Source organism: Macaca nemestrina, chromosome 1 (assembly GCF_043159975.1).
Source record: "Macaca nemestrina isolate mMacNem1 chromosome 1, mMacNem.hap1, whole genome shotgun sequence".
Taxonomy (NCBI): Eukaryota; Metazoa; Chordata; class Mammalia; order Primates; family Cercopithecidae; genus Macaca; species Macaca nemestrina.
In genome coordinates this window covers 12800152-12817333 of record NC_092125.1, presented here as the reverse complement: position 1 = coordinate 12817333, position 17182 = coordinate 12800152, and the positions used below count along the sequence as shown (strand labels likewise).

The following is a 17182-nucleotide window of genomic DNA, read 5'->3' as shown; positions in this document are numbered from 1 at the left end:
ATTTTCCTTCTTCCTGGTCAGTTAGGCTCTCATGAAGTAGTTTCCCCTAAGATCAGGCCTTGTTAAGAAGAATAGAGTGCTCTGGTATTTTTTTTTTTTTTTTTTTTTTTTGAGACGGAGTCTCCCTCTGTTGCCCAGGCTGGAGTGCAGTGGCGCGATCTCGGCTCACTGCAAGCTCCGCCTCCCGGGTTCACGGCATTCTCCTGCCTCAGCCTCCCGAGTAGCTGGGACTACAGGCGCCCACCACCTCGCCCGGCTAGTTTTTTTTGTATTTTTAGTAGAGACGGGGTTTCACCGTGGTCTCGATCTCCTGACCTTGTGATCCGCCCGCCTCGGCCTCCCAAAGTGCTGGGATTACAGGCGTGAGCCACCGCGCCCGGCCACTCTGGTATATTTCAAAATGGTTCTTTCGCCTCCCTCTTCTGCAAGCACAAGGGGATTTTTCTCCAGTAGTCACTGTGTGAACCTGGGGGAACTTCTAAGGTGAATACAAAAGTGTGGTAAGGGAGCCTGAAGTTTTTATTGCTCAGAGAGTTGCTGGCAACTCAGCAATTCTTCAGTTACAGTTCAGGTTTTCCTACCCCAGAGCTGGTTCCTGGGGAGGTTTCTACGCCCATAAGTTGTGGGTCTCTATATCCACCTGTCTGTGTCTCCAATTCTGGGGGGCAGGAATTTGCCCTATGACCTTACTTCTCTGATAAATATAAGAAGACTGTTAGATGTTTCAGTGTGTGGAGCTCTGTACTTGTTAGGACAGAGTGACGACTTCCAAGCTCCCTGCGTGCTGGTCATTATAAAGTTTTAAGTATTTGAGAGCAAAATAACTATTTTATTGTTGAATTGATATATTTTGCAATCTTCATTAATGTACCATGATTCAACCACTCTACTACTTCAAGCACTTACTGAACTTTTAAATACACCTTTTCCTTTTTTATCTCTGAAGCACTTATACTTCAGCTAAAATGATCATCTTATGTACTTAAAATTCTTCTTCTTTTGCATTATTTTCTTTTTATATTCAACATTTAGATCCATAATCCTCAATCCCAAACTCTATTTTTTAAAAACAGACTACAGTGTTTGTAATTGATTAGATCACTAGATGCAGAGAGGGGATGAGGAGAGAGGGATAAAAATTATTCTTTCTGGAGCTACAAGTCTTTGCACTGATTGAAGTAAAAAAATTCTGAGGAAAACTCAGCATTATTGGAAGTTACCTGTTTAAACAGCTAAAGTCAGCCGTGGTGGCTCACACCTGTAATCCCAGCACTTTGAGAGGCCAAGGCGGGAGGATCACCTGAGGTCAGCAGTTCAAGACCAGCCTGGCCAACATGGTGAAACCCTGTCTCTACTAAAAATACAAAGATCAGCTGGGTGTGCTGTCGCATGTCTGTAATCCTAGCTACTTGGGAGGCTGAGGCAGGAGAATCGCTTGAACCTGGGAGGCAGAGGTTGCAGTGAGCCGAGATCATGCCACTGCATTCTAGCCTGGTTGCCAGATCGAGACTCCATCTCAAAAATAAATAAATAAATAAATAAACAACTAAAGTCACAATCCCTGCCTTCTCAACAAAACAGATACCCTTGAAACTGAGAAAGTGTCTATTGAAATACTGGTGATAGGCAATTCTAAAATTCAGGGTTGGGGCCGGGTGCAGTGGCTCACGCCTGTAATCCCAGCACTTTGGGAGGCCAAGGCGGGCAGATCACCTGAGGTCAGGAGTTCGAGACCAGCCTGGCCCACATGGCAAAACCACATCTCTACTAAAAATACAAAAATTAGCCAGGCATGGTGGCAGGCGTCTGTAAACCCAGCTACTTGGGAGGCTGAGGCAGGAGAATTGCTTGAGCCCAGGGGGTGGAGGCTGCGGCGAGCTGAGATGACGCCACTGTACTCCAGCCTGGGCAACAGAGTGAGACTTCTCTCCCCACCCTCAATCCTGGGCACCCATTAATCAGCTTTCTGTTATTATAAATTGGCTTGTGTTGCAATAGATTTATTATCAGTGGAGTCACACAATATGCATGCTTTTGTTTTTTTCTGGCCTCTTTCACTCAGCATAACTATTTTGATATTCATTTACGTGGTTATGTGTGTCAATAGTTTGTTCCTTTTATTGCTAAGTAGTATTCCATTCTAAAGAGATACCATTTTTTGTTTATTTTTTATTTTTATTTATTTATTTATTTTTAGATGGAGTCTTGCTGTGTTGCCCAGACTGGAGTGCAGTGGCGTGATCTCGGCTCACTGCAACCTCCACCTCTTAGGTTCAAGTGATTCTCCTGTCTCAGTCTCCCGAGTAGCTAGGATTACAGGCATACACTGCCGTGCCCGGCTAATTTTCATATTTTTAGTGAAGATGGAGTTTTACTATGTCGGCCAGGCTAGTCTCAGACTCCTGACCTCAAGTGATCCACCCATCTTGGCCTCCCAAAATGCTGAATTACAGGCTTGAGCCACCGCGCCTAGCCAATATTTTTTTAATCCATTCATCTGATGATGAACATTTGTGTTCTTTCCTGTTTGGAACGATTACAAATAAAGCTGCAGTGAACATTTGTGTACAGGTCTCTGTATGTATATAAGTTTTTTTTAAAACTTGGGTTAATACATAAAAGTAGAATAGCAAAATCATACGGTTTGTGTATATTTAATTTTTTATGAAACTGTCAAATGGTTTTCCAAATAGTTGTACCCTTTCACATTCCAACTTCCTGGGTATGAGGATATCAGTTCCTCCATATCCTTGCCAATGCTTGGTGTGGTCAGTAGTTTCAAGTTTAGCCATTCTAATAGGTGTTCATAAGTATCTCATTATGGTTTAAATTTTTTTTTTTTTTAGAGATGGGGTCTCACTATATTGCCCAGGCTGGTCTTGAATTCCTGGCCTCAAGAAATCCTCCTGCCTCAGCCTCCCAAGTAGCTGGGATTACAGCATGAGCCACCATGCCCAGTTCACTCATTATGGTTTTATTTTATTTTATTTTAGTTATTTATTTTGAGATGGAGTCTCACTCTGTCGCCCAGGCTGGAGTGCAGTGACAAGATCTCGACTCACTGCAACCTCTGCCTTCTGGGTTCCAGCAATTCTCCTGTCTCAGCCTCCCGAGTAGCTGGAATCACAAGCCACCACGTCCGGCTAATTTTTGTATTTTTAATACAGACAGGGTTTCACCATGTTGGCCAGGCTGATCTTGTACTCCTAACCTCATGATCTGCACGCCTCGGCCTCCCAAAGTGCTGGGATTATAGGTGCAAGCCACCGGACCCAGCCCTCATTATGGTTTTAATTAGAATTTCCCAAAAGACCAGTAATGTGAGCATCTATTCATGTGTTTACTTGCCATCTTCTTTGGTAAAGTGTCTCTCTGAATGTTTTGTCCGTTTTTTTTAATGAGTTGGTTAGTTGATTTCTTATAATTAAGTATTGAGGGTTTCTTTTTTTAAATACTCTAGATAAAAGTCCTTTGTCAGATATATGCTTTGCAAATAGTTCCCCCTAGCAGTGGCTGGTCTTTCCAGTCTCTTAAGAGTTTCTCTAGAAAAGCAAATGTTTAAAAAAATGATGAGACCCAGTTTTTAAATATTTTCCCTTAGGATCATCTTTTTGGTGTTTTGCCTAAGAAATCTTGGCCTAACCCACAGTTATAAAAATTTCTACTATGTTTTCTTCTAGAAGTTTTGTCATTTCAGCTTTTACATTCATGTATAAGTCTTTGAACACACATGTGCTTTAATTGCTCTTGGGTGAATAGGAGTGGAATGAGTGGGTCATATAATAGGTGTACACTTAAATTTTTAAATAAACTGCCAAAATGTTATTTTGATTTTGTTTCCTTTATTGGCTTATTAGCTATAACTCTTGTTTGTGCTATTTTAGTGCTTACTTTAGCATTTTTTGTATACATCTTTAACATGTCGGAGTGTATTTTTAAGTGATATTACAACAATTCATGCATGAAAACCTTAGCTTCCATATCTCCCCTCTAGGCTTTTGAACAATTATTGTCATCAGTTTTATCTCTACATATATCATAAGCCCCAAATACATTCTTACATTTTGATTTAAAATATATTTTTTAAGCTGGGCATGGTGGCTCATGCCTGTAATCCCAGACTTTTGGGAGGCCTAGGTGGGAGGATGGCTTGAGGCCAGGAGTTCAAGACCAGCCTGGGCAACAAAGTGCTATCCCATCTCTACAAAAAATAAAAAAAAGTTAGCTAGGTGTGGTGACATGCACCTGTAGTCCTAGCTACTTAGGAGGCTAAACTGGGGGGATTGCTTGAGCCTGGAAATTTGAGGCTGCAGTGGCTGGAATCATGTCACTGCACCCCCTCCTGGGTGATGGAGGGAGACCCTGTCTCAACAAAACAAAACAAAACAAAGACCTATTTTTAAAATAAAAAAATAGAAAAATCCTTTTCTATTTACCCACATATTGTTCATTTCTGTGCCCTTCATTCTCTTGCATAGATCTAAATTTCCATCTAGTGTCATTTTCTGTTGGCCCAAAGGACTTTCATTAACATTTTTTTGTAGTTCAGTTCTCCTGGCGTTAGCTCTGTCAACTCTCATATATTTGAAAAAGTCTTTATTTGGTGTTCATTTTTGAAAGATACTTCTACTGGGTGTACAATTCTAGGTTGACATATTTTTCTGTCAATTCTTTAAAGAACTAGCTCCACTGCCTCCTGCCTTACATGGTTTCTGATGAAAAATCTGCTGTTATCCTTGTTTTTATGCTTCTGTAATGTGTCTTTTTTTTTTCTTCCTGTGGTTGCTTTAATTTGTTTTTTCAGAGATGGACGGGATCTTTATGTTGCTCAGGCTGGCCTCAAACTCTTGGGCTCAAGCCATCCTACTGTCACAGCCTCCAGAGTAACTGGGACTACAGGCACATGCCACTATACCTGGCTTAGTCTGTTCAAATTTTATCTTTATCCATGGCTTTGAGCAATGTGATTATGCTGGGTTTTGGTGATTTTTTTTTCATATGTCTTGTGCTTGGTGTTCATTGAGCTTTTGGAGTCTGTGAGTTTAGGGTTTTCCTCAAATTAAAAAAAAATTTTGGCCATTATTTCTTCAAACATTTTTGTTCTTCTTCTTTACATTTCTGGGATTCCAATTACATGTATATTAAGAGATTTGAAGTTACTCATAGTCCTTTTCATTGTCTAAAATTACTTTTTCCCTTCAATATCTATGTCTCCAAGTCACTAATATTTTCTTCTGCAATATCTTATCTGCCATTAATTCCACCCAGAGTATCTTTAATCTCAGGGATTACCGTTTTAATTTCTAAAAGTTGTAGTTTGGGCCTTTTTATATTTTTTGTGTCTCTACTTAGCTTGTTGAACCCATGGAATACACTTATAATAAAAGTTTTAATGTCCTTCTTACTAACTTATCATCTGTGTCCATTCTGGGTCTGTTTCAATCAACCAATTTTTCTCCTCATTGTAAGCTACGTTTTTTTGCTTCCTGCAAGTCTGGCAATCATTGTATTCCAGATGTTATGAATTCACTTCATTGGATACTGGATATTTTTGTATTCCTATACCTCTTCTTGAGCTTTGTCCTGGGTGCAGTTAAGTTGGTTGGAAAGAATTTGAAACTTTCGTGTCTCACTTTTAAGGTTTGTTAGGTGGAACTGGGGCAGGGTGTGCTCAGTCTAGGACTAATTATTCTCCACTATTCAGGCAAGACCCTTTTGTGTACTCTACCAAATGCTCATGAATTATGAGGTTGTTTTCCCGTCTGGTTGGCAGGAACAGACACTATTACCGGCCCTGAGTAAGCACCAGGCATGGTTCCCTCTAATGTTCCCACATGGTTCTTTCCCCAGCCTTGGATAATTTCCAGGATGCATGCACAGATCAGTAAGTGTTCTACTGGGTCTTCAAGGGGGACATTCTTTAGGTCTCTTAGGATCTTTCTGGGACGTCTTTACCCTATTTTTTTTGCAGAGACAGGGTCTCACTATGCTGCCAAAGCTGGTCTAATCTCAAACTCCTGGCCTCAAGGAATTCCTGGACCTTCCAAAGCTCCTGGCCCATTTTCAGACAATAATTTTATTGCCTATTTTTATTTCTTCTGGAAATTTTCTGTTTAGTCTTTGTTTACATTTATATTGAATTATTTTTATTATATTTTAACTTACTTGAAGAAATGCTTTAAAATTTGGATCTCACCTTTGTTATATATCAAAGATTAATAATTAATATAAATTAATTTATCCAAGTCTATCCCCTGCTTTAGAACCTCTCTTGTCTTGCTGCAGAGAATTGAAATTTGTATCTGATTGGGTTTATCAGATTTTTCTTCTATGCCTTTTGATTTTTTTTTTTTTTTTTTTTTTTGCCTTAAGAAAGCTCTTCCAGGCTGGGCCCGGTGGCTCACGCCTGTAATCCCAGCACTTTGGGAGGCCAAGGCGGGCAGATCACCTGAGGTCAGGAGTGCGAGACCAGCCTGGCCCACATGGCAAAACCACATCTCTACTAAAAATACAAAAATTAGCCAGGCATGGTGGCAGGCGTCTGTAAACCCAGCTACTTGGGAGGCTGAGACAGGAGAATTGCTTGAGCCCAGGGGGTGGAGGCTGCAGCGAGCTGAGATGACGCCACTGTACTCCAGCCTGGGCAACAGAGTGAGACTTCTCTCCCCACCCTCAATCCTGGGCACCCATTAATCAGCTTTCTGTTATTATAAATTGGCTTGTGTTGCAATAGATTTATTATCAGTGGAGTCACACAATATGCATGCTTTTGTTTTTTTCTGGCCTCTTTCACTCAGCATAACTATTTTGATATTCATTTACGTGGTTATGTGTGTCAATAGTTTGTTCCTTTTATTGCTAAGTAGTATTCCATTCTAAAGAGATACCATTTTTTGTTTATTTTTTATTTTTATTTATTTATTTATTTTTAGATGGAGTCTTGCTGTGTTGCCCAGACTGGAGTGCAGTGGCGTGATCTCGGCTCACTGCAACCTCCACCTCTTAGGTTCAAGTGATTCTCCTGTCTCAGTCTCCCGAGTAGCTAGGATTACAGGCATACACTGCCGTGCCCGGCTAATTTTCATATTTTTAGTGAAGATGGAGTTTTACTATGTCGGCCAGGCTAGTCTCAGACTCCTGACCTCAAGTGATCCACCCATCTTGGCCTCCCAAAATGCTGAATTACAGGCTTGAGCCACCGCGCCTAGCCAATATTTTTTTAATCCATTCATCTGATGATGAATATTTGTGTTCTTTCCTGTTTGGAACAATTACAAATAAAGCTGCAGTGAACATTTGTGTACAGGTCTCTGTATGTATATAAGTTTTTTTTAAAACTTGGGTTAATACATAAAAGTAGAATAGCAAAATCATACGGTTTGTGTATATTTAATTTTTTATGAAACTGTCAAATGGTTTTCCAAATAGTTGTACCCTTTCACATTCCAACTTCCTGGGTATGAGGATATCAGTTCCTCCATATCCTTGCCAATGCTTGGTGTGGTCAGTAGTTTCAAGTTTAGCCATTCTAATAGGTGTTCATAAGTATCTCATTATGGTTTAAATTTTTTTTTTTTTAGAGATGGGGTCTCACTATATTGCCCAGGCTGGTCTTGAATTCCTGGCCTCAAGAAATCCTCCTGCCTCAGCCTCCCAAGTAGCTGGGATTACAGCATGAGCCACCATGCCCAGTTCACTCATTATGGTTTTATTTTATTTTATTTTAGTTATTTATTTTGAGATGGAGTCTCACTCTGTCGCCCAGGCTGGAGTGCAGTGACAAGATCTCGACTCACTGCAACCTCTGCCTTCTGGGTTCCAGCAATTCTCCTGTCTCAGCCTCCCGAGTAGCTGGAATCACAAGCCACCACGTCCGGCTAATTTTTGTATTTTTAATACAGACAGGGTTTCACCATGTTGGCCAGGCTGATCTTGTACTCCTGACCTCATGATCTGCACGCCTCGGCCTCCCAAAGTGCTGGGATTATAGGTGCAAGCCACCGGACCCAGCCCTCATTATGGTTTTAATTAGAATTTCCCAAAAGACCAGTAATGTGAGCATCTATTCATGTGTTTACTTGCCATCTTCTTTGGTAAAGTGTCTCTCTGAATGTTTTGTCCGTTTTTTTTAATGAGTTGGTTAGTTGATTTCTTATAATTAAGTATTGAGGGTTTCTTTTTTTAAATACTCTAGATAAAAGTCCTTTGTCAGATATATGCTTTGCAAATAGTTCCCCCTAGCAGTGGCTGGTCTTTCCAGTCTCTTAAGAGTTTCTCTAGAAAAGCAAATGTTTAAAAAAAATGATGAGACCCAGTTTTTAAATATTTTCCCTTAGGATCATCTTTTTGGTGTTTTGCCTAAGAAATCTTGGCCTAACCCACAGTTATAAAAATTTCTACTATGTTTTCTTCTAGAAGTTTTGTCATTTCAGCTTTTACATTCATGTATAAGTCTTTGAACACACATGTGCTTTAATTGCTCTTGGGTGAATAGGAGTGGAATGAGTGGGTCATATAATAGGTGTACACTTAAATTTTTAAATAAACTGCCAAAATGTTATTTTGATTTTATTTCCTTTATTGGCTTATTAGCTATAACTCTTGTTTGTGCTATTTTAGTGCTTACTTTAGCATTTTTTGTATACATCTTTAACATGTCGGAGTGTATTTTTAAGTGATATTACAACAATTCATGCATGAAAACCTTAGCTTCCATATCTCCCCTCTAGGCTTTTGAACAATTATTGTCATCAGTTTTATCTCTACATATATCATAAGCCCCAAATACATTCTTACATTTTGATTTAAAATATATTTTTTAAGCTGGGCATGGTGGCTCATGCCTGTAATCCCAGACTTTTGGGAGGCCTAGGTGGGAGGATGGCTTGAGGCCAGGAGTTCAAGACCAGCCTGGGCAACAAAGTGCTATCCCATCTCTACAAAAAATAAAAAAAAGTTAGCTAGGTGTGGTGACATGCACCTGTAGTCGTAGCTACTTAGGAGGCTAAACTGGGGGGATTGCTTGAGCCTGGAAATTTGAGGCTGCAGTGGCTGGAATCATGTCACTGCACCCCCTCCTGGGTGATGGAGGGAGACCCTGTCTCAACAAAACAAAACAAAACAAAGACCTATTTTTAAAATAAAAAAATAGAAAAATCCTTTTCTATTTACCCACATATTGTTCATTTCTGTGCCCTTCATTCTCTTGCATAGATCTAAATTTCCATCTAATGTCATTTTCTGTTGGCCCAAAGGACTTTCATTAACATTTTTTTGTAGTTCAGTTCTCCTGGCGTTAGCTCTGTCAACTCTCATATATTTGAAAAAGTCTTTATTTGGTGTTCATTTTTGAAAGATACTTCTACTGGGTGTACAATTCTAGGTTGACATATTTTTCTGTCAATTCTTTAAAGAACTAGCTCCACTGCCTCCTGCCTTACATGGTTTCTGATGAAAAATCTGCTGTTATCCTTGTTTTTATGCTTCTGTAATGTGTCTTTTTTTTTTCTTCCTGTGGTTGCTTTAATTTGTTTTTTCAGAGATGGACGGGATCTTTATGTTGCTCAGGCTGGCCTCAAACTCTTGGGCTCAAGCCATCCTACTGTCACAGCCTCCAGAGTAACTGGGACTACAGGCACATGCCACTATACCTGGCTTAGTCTGTTCAAATTTTATCTTTATCCATGGCTTTGAGCAATGTGATTATGCTGGGTTTTGGTGATTTTTTTTTCATATGTCTTGTGCTTGGTGTTCATTGAGCTTTTGGAGTCTGTGAGTTTAGGGTTTTCCTCAAATTAAAAAAAAATTTTGGCCATTATTTCTTCAAACATTTTTGTTCTCCTTCTTCTTTACATTTCTGGGATTCCAATTACATGTATATTAAGAGATTTGAAGTTACTCATAGTCCTTTTCATTGTCTAAAATTACTTTTTCCCTTCAATATCTATGTCTCCAAGTCACTAATATTTTCTTCTGCAATATCTTATCTGCCATTAATTCCACCCAGAGTATCTTTAATCTCAGGGATTACCGTTTTAATTTCTAAAAGTTGTAGTTTGGGCCTTTTTATATTTTTTGTGTCTCTACTTAGCTTGTTGAACCCATGGAATACAGTTATAATAAAAGTTTTAATGTCCTTCTTACTAACTTATCATCTGTGTCCATTCTGGGTCTGTTTCAATCAACCAATTTTTCTCCTCATTGTAAGCTACGTTTTTTTGCTTCCTGCAAGTCTGGCAATCATTGTATTCCAGATGTTATGAATTCACTTCATTGGATACTGGATATTTTTGTATTCCTATACCTCTTCTTGAGCTTTGTCCTGGGTGCAGTTAAGTTGGTTGGAAAGAATTTGAAACTTTCGTGTCTCACTTTTAAGGTTTGTTAGGTGGAACTGGGGCAGGGTGTGCTCAGTCTAGGACTAATTATTCTCCACTATTCAGGCAAGACCCTTTTGTGTACTCTACCAAATGCTCATGAATTATGAGGTTGTTTTCCCATCTGGTTGGCAGGAACAGACACTATTACCGGCCCTGAGTAAGCACCAGGCATGGTTCCCTCTAATGTTCCCACATGGTTCTTTCCCCAGCCTTGGATAATTTCCAGGATGCATGCACAGATCAGTAAGTGTTCTACTGGGTCTTCAAGGGGGACATTCTTTAGGTCTCTTAGGATCTTTCTGGGACGTCTTTACCCTATTTTTTTTGCAGAGACAGGGTCTCACTATGCTGCCAAAGCTGGTCTAATCTCAAACTCCTGGCCTCAAGGAATTCCTGGACCTTCCAAAGCTCCTGGCCCATTTTCAGACAATAATTTTATTGCCTATTTTTATTTCTTCTGGAAATTTTCTGTTTAGTCTTTGTTTACATTTATATTGAATTATTTTTATTATATTTTAACTTACTTGAAGAAATGCTTTAAAATTTGGATCTCACCTTTGTTATATATCAAAGATTAATAATTAATATAAATTAATTTATCCAAGTCTATCCCCTGCTTTAGAACCTCTCTTGTCTTGCTGCAGAGAATTGAAATTTGTATCTGATTGGGTTTATCAGATTTTTCTTCTATGCCTTTTGATTTTTTTTTTTTTTTTTTTTTTTTGCCTTAAGAAAGCTCTTCCAGGCTGGGCCCGGTGGCTCACGCCTGTAATCTCAGCACTTTGGGAGGCCGAGGCGGGTGGGTCATCTGAAGTCAGGAGTTTGAGACCAGCCTGGCCAACATGATGAAACCCCGTCTCTACTAAAAATACAAAAATTAGATGAATGTGGTGACAGGTGCCTGTAATCCCAGCTACTTGAGAGGCTGAGGCAGGAGAATCGCTTGAGCCTGGGAGGCAGAGGTTTCAGTGAGCAGAGATTGTGCCATTGCACTCCAGCTTGGGCGACAAGAGTGAGACTCCATCTCAAAAAAAAAAGAAAGCTCTTTCTTTTACCAAATTGTTAAAAGATTTTCTTGCATTCTCTCTTAATAATTTGAAAATTAATGTTTTACAATTAGATCTTTAATCTATCCAAAGCTTACTTTTGTGTATAGGGTGAGGCAGAAATATAAATTGCATTGTGTGTGTGTGTGTGTGTGTGTGTGTATCCTCCCAACACCATTTTTGAACTGTCTTTTTACTGTTTAAATGTGTTTATCATTTATCATATTCCAAACACATACATGAGTCTGTGTCTTGAATTTTTGTTCTGCTCCATTAATCTTTTTTTCACTTTTCTTGTACCAATATTCAGTGTTTTAACTACTGTTGTTTTATCATATCTTGCTATATTATAAGCCAAATCCTTGTTATTCTTTCTCAAAGTGATCTTGAATTTACTCTCCCATATGAGTTTTGCAATCAGTTTTATGTTCCAAGAAAATCTTGTTAATTTGGTTGAGTTAGCATTGAATCTGTAGATTAATTAAGGAATCATGATTATCTTTACAATATTGAGACATTTTATCCATTAACATGGTATAGCTTGCTATTTAGTCAGATTTCTTTTTATGTTTTTCATTAAAGCTTTGTAGTATTTGCAATAATGCTCTCACAAAGTTATATTGAATTTATTTCTAGTTACTTTATAGTTTTATTTGTTGGTTTCAATGGGACCTTCCCCCCGCCCCCAGTTGGGTATTGTTGGCATATAAGAAAGCTCTTGGTGTTTGGTAACTCCCCACCAAGCTATATTCACCTATTACTTCTAATAGTTTCTCAGGTGACTCACTTGGATCCAAGTCCACCTTCTTGTCTTAGCTCAGAACAGGTTTTAAATGACAATTTGTTAAATGAATGTTAAAGTGATTGATGATTTTGTAGATTCCTGAGTTACCAGTCTGAGCCTGTGTTCTCCATTCTGGGGGTAGAAAGCACAGGAAACTGAGCGCTAGCTACAGTCACTGATAACACTAGATTGTTTTTCCATTTGTCCTTTTCTTGTAACAGCAATAACCAAAGCAAACATCCCCCAAAAAACTTCTCTAGCTGAATTTTGTTACTTGGGTTTCAGGTTTTAATATATGAAGTTCATCTCTTGGAACAGATTTTACCTCAAAATCTGAAGCAAGAAATCAATTGCTATCTATGAAGGCATTCACTAAAAAAGTAGCTGGAAATGATGCTGGGTGTGGGAGCACCCATGATCAAGGCACCAGGAACACCTGCGAGGTGGTGAGTGAGGATCCCGAGACTGCAGGAGGATATGTAGAATAAAAGTGCCCTCTGCCCAGCCACACTTTTTTATCCCATCCTGTCCCTCCTCTCTGCTCTGCACCTACCACTCCCCACCCAGGGCATTCAAAGTGTGTTTAGCAACACACCATACTAAGAATCACCCACACTTTGCCATTCTCTTTGTGGGAAACCAAACATTGCTCATGCTTCTAGTGAGTAAACAATTCAAAGTAAATTGCAAGTAGACAAGAGAGATTTAATCTCCTGTGTGAGGAAGGGTGTTGCATAAGTGAAGAGAGGAAACTTTAAGAATTATTCATGCTTGGCTGGGCGCAGTGGCTCACGCCTGTAATCCCAGCACTTTGGGAGGCTGAGGTGGGCGGATCACAAGGTCAGGAGATCGAGACCATCCTGGCTAACACGGTGAAACCCTGTCTCTACTAAAAATACAAAAAATTAGCCGGGCGTGGTGGCGGGTGCCTGTGGTCCCAGCTGCTTGGGAGGCTGAGGCAGGAGAATGGCGTGAACCCGGGAGGTGGAGCTTGCAGTGAGCCGAGATTGCACCACTGCACTCCAGCCTGGGCGACAGAGCAAGACTCCGTCTCAAAAAAATAAAATAAAATAAAAAATAAAGAATTATTCATGCTTAAATACATGCACTGGAATACTGTGCCTCTGACAAACAGAAATCAAATCAGCACAAAAGGTAATATTTTATTTTATTTATTTATTTTTTTTGAGACGGAGTCTCGCTCTGTCGCCCGGGCTGGAGTGCAGTGGCCGGATCTCAGCTCACTGCAAGCTCCGCCTCCCAGGTTTACGCCATTCTCCTGCCTCAGCCTCCCGAGTAGCTGGGACTACAGGTGCCGCCACCTCGCCCGGTGAGTTTTTTGTATTTTTTTTTTAGTAGAGACGGGGTTTCATGGTGTTAGCCAGGATGGTCTCGATCTCTGTTGACATTTTGGAATATAACTTTCCAGATAATTTTATGTATGTATGCAAAATCTACAAGGCAATTGACTCCTGTATAATAATGAATGCTTAAGAAGGTAAGAAGTCTAGGCACAGTGGCTCATACCTGTAATCCCAGTACTTTAGCAGGCCAAGGCAGGTGAATCCCCTGAGTCCAGGAGTTCGAGACCTGCCTAGGTAATGTAGTGAGATTCCTGTCTCTACAAAAAATAAAAATAAAAAAATTGGCCAGGAGTGGTGGGGTGCGTCTGTAGTCCCAGACACTCAGGAGGCTGAGGTGGGAGGATTGCTTGAACCCCAGGACTATGAAGCCGCAGTGAGCTGTGATCATGCCACTACACTTTGCACTCGAGCCTCAGAGACAGAGCAAGACCCTGTCTCAAAAAAAAAAAAAAAGAAGGTAGCAAAAGAAGATTTAAAATTTTCTAATGGGAATGGAAAACCAAACATCATATGTTCTCACTGATATGTAGGAGCTAAGCTATGAGGACACAAAGGCATAAGAATGATACAGTGAACTTTGGGGACTTGGAGGGAAGAGTGGGAGGGGGCCTGGGATAAAAGACTACCAGTATGGTGCAGTGTATACTCCTCGGGTGATGGGTGCACCAAAATCTCACAAACCACCACTAAAGAACTTACTCATGTAACCAAATACCACCTGTACCCCAATAACTTATGGAAAAAAAAATTCTGATATGAGTTTCTCCTGCATTTGGATGAGGATGTAAATTCAACTCTAATAAATTACAGTGTATCAAAAGGATTAAAGGATCTCTCCCTGCATTCTCTCCTAGCTCTGTTGCATCCTACACACAGCTGCTGGATTAATCTTCCAAAACACCAATTTCCTCATGCCACTTTTCAAACGCTAGCTTCCTGGCTTCCTGTTGTCTAAAAACTAGTTTCAGATGCTTTTGTCTGACATTCAAGGAGGTCAGTAGTGTAGAGCCTCCTAAATGTTTCACTCCTACTCCTTCCTTCCACCACATACCAGCTGTGTGCTCTTGGGCTAGTTATTACTATTATTATTATTATTTGAAATGGAGTCTCACTCTGTTGCCAGGCTGCAGTGCAGTGGTGTGATCTCAACTCACTGCAAACTGTCCCTCCTGGGTTCAAGCGATTCTCCCGCCTTAGCCTCCCAAGTAGCTGAGACTACAGGCACCCGCCACCACGCCCAGCTTGGGCTAGTTATTTTAGACCCATTCGCCTGTCCCTGTGAAGATCGCACCCACCTCCTCCACTCAGTGGCTCACTGTAGCAATGCCCCGAAAGGCTGTAATTAAGTCATATTCCAGCCCCTGGACTCAGGAGTCAGGGGTGAGGTCGCCACCACCTGATTGCTGGGATTGAGGATGGGAACGGTGATTCTCAAGAAGAAAACTTGGACACTATTACGAGAAGTTAGTACAACTGCCTTAAAGCACTCTGGGCAAAATTTAACAACCGTGTTCCAAAAATGCAGCGACACAGGAACTTAGTAACTCTTGTTGGGGCATCTTCCATCACATATGATTCAGTAAGGGTATATCAAGCAAATTCAGCTGTAGGAACTGGCCCATTCTGAGGCATAGGGTCTCTTATGTTCCTAAATTCATATTTTACCATTGTGGTTCTAGCTGCTTTTCTATAGCTCAGGCCCACTTGAGTAGCCCAATTTGCTGGGTTTTATCTGTACACAATGTACATATCCTTTGAAATAAGAGGTATGTGGTTCAATAATTTAACTTTTTATCTTAGACTGCAGAAATTTCTGTAACACTTACCTCAAATGATATAAAATAAACAAAAACGATGTATTCTATGATGAATCAAACAAAATATATTTTGAGTTGTTGTTCCCCCATTTGAAACAGCACATTTCTGATCATTGTCATCTGTTTGTGAAACAACACGAGACCAACAGTTCTCTCCACACTTACGGCTGCAGCCTCGTACCCATGAGTTAAGGCCTTGGAATTTGCCTGAAACTTCCCCTGTCAATCCAAGATGGTCGTGACCAAGCCACTTTGCTTCCGTACATCTTCAGTGCCTCCTTCCACACACACCTTTCCTGGTTTAAACTTTCATTTCTCCAGTTCTATAGCAAAACAATATTTGCAAATCTCTTTTGACCACAAACTCCTAACAGTCAGGGACTTCTCATTTTAATTTCCCCAGGGCTTGGAATTTTGTTTCGTTCATGGGGAGGCACTCAGATTTTTAAAATTGCATTAATGAATGCAACCAATCAATCCATTGCTCCATGCTATGTACAAACACTGTAATAAATATTGGTTTATTTCTTATAACAAAGGCAATAGGAGCTTCTCTCAATAAACTAAATTACAAGGAAAGAACGAAGGTAGGAGAGTAGCTGGTTTATTTTTAACTACTGTATGACAGGCCTTAGTTTAGGTTTGTTTGTTAGCTTGGAGACAGGGTCTCATTCTGTCACCCAGTGGTGTGGTGTTATCATAGCTCCCTGAGGTCTGTAACTCCTGGGCTCAAATGACCCTCGTGCTTCACCCTTCCAGAGTAGTAGGGACTGCAGGTACGTACCACCATGCGCAGCTAATTTTTTTTTTTTTTTAAGACAGAGTCTCGCTCCATCACTCAGACTGGAGTTCAGTGGTGCAATTTCAGCTCACTGCAGCTCTGCCTCCCAGGTTTAAGTGATTGTCCTGCCTCAGCCTCCCAAGTAGTTGGGGGCCTGCTACCATGCCTGGCTAATTTTTGTTTTTGTATTTGTGTTTGTTTATTTATTTATTTTGAGATGGAGTCTCGCTCTGTTGCCCAGGCTGGAGTGCAGTGGCACAATCTCAGTTCACTGCACCTCAGCTTCCTGGGTTCAAGTGATTCTCCTGCCTCAGCCTCCCTAGTAGCTGGGATTAGAGGCACCCGCCACTACGCCTAGCTAATTTTTGTATTTTAATTAGAGACGGGGTTTTGCCATGTTGGACAGTCTGGTCTCGAACTTCTGACTTCAAGTGATCCACCCACCTTGGCCTCTCAAAGTGCTGGGATCCAGCTAATTTTTAAATAATTTTGTAGAGACTGGGTCTCAAAATGTTGCATAAGCTGGTCTTGAACTCCTGTCCTCAAGCAATCCTGCTACCTTGGCCTCTGATAGTGCTGAAATTGCATGTGTGAGCCACCGTGCCCAGCCAGTATTTTCACATAAACATTATTTCAGTGAATTATCACAATCCTGCAGACACTTACAGACTCAGTTTTGGTTTCTTACTTAATGTAACACAACCTTACAGTGACAGGTCCATCAGCAAAATCCAGCATATTTGACTCCATGATTACCAAATGTACTATCTCCATTTATTGGAAAGGGAAAATTGGAGATCACTCAAAGAGCAGTGAAGTTACGGAAATATGAAATTTTTCACATGACTCTGAGATTGTTTGGGTACTATCAGGAAATGTTAAAAATGTCCATTTTCTTTTCTTTTTTTTTTTTTGAGACAGAATCTCACTCTGTTGCCCAGGCCAGAGTGCCATGGTACAATCTTAGCTCACTGCAACCTCCACCTCCCGGGTACAAGCAAATTCTTCTGC

General features: G+C 40.4%; 1 protein-coding gene across 8 annotated transcripts in view; it reads left to right on the top strand.

The window, feature by feature from the left end:
• Positions 1-17182, top strand: part of LOC105474618 (EDAR associated via death domain) — a 191320-nt gene that overhangs the window by 73088 nt on the left and 101050 nt on the right. The window contains exon 1 of one of the 8 annotated variants that reach the window (XM_011729430.2): positions 12535-12655. The exons of the other annotated variants lie outside the window; for them this stretch is intronic. The gene's annotated coding sequence lies outside the window, so the exon portion shown is untranslated. Of the gene's footprint in view, positions 1-12534; positions 12656-17182 lie in introns of those variants that run through there. 8 annotated transcript variants of the gene reach the window in all.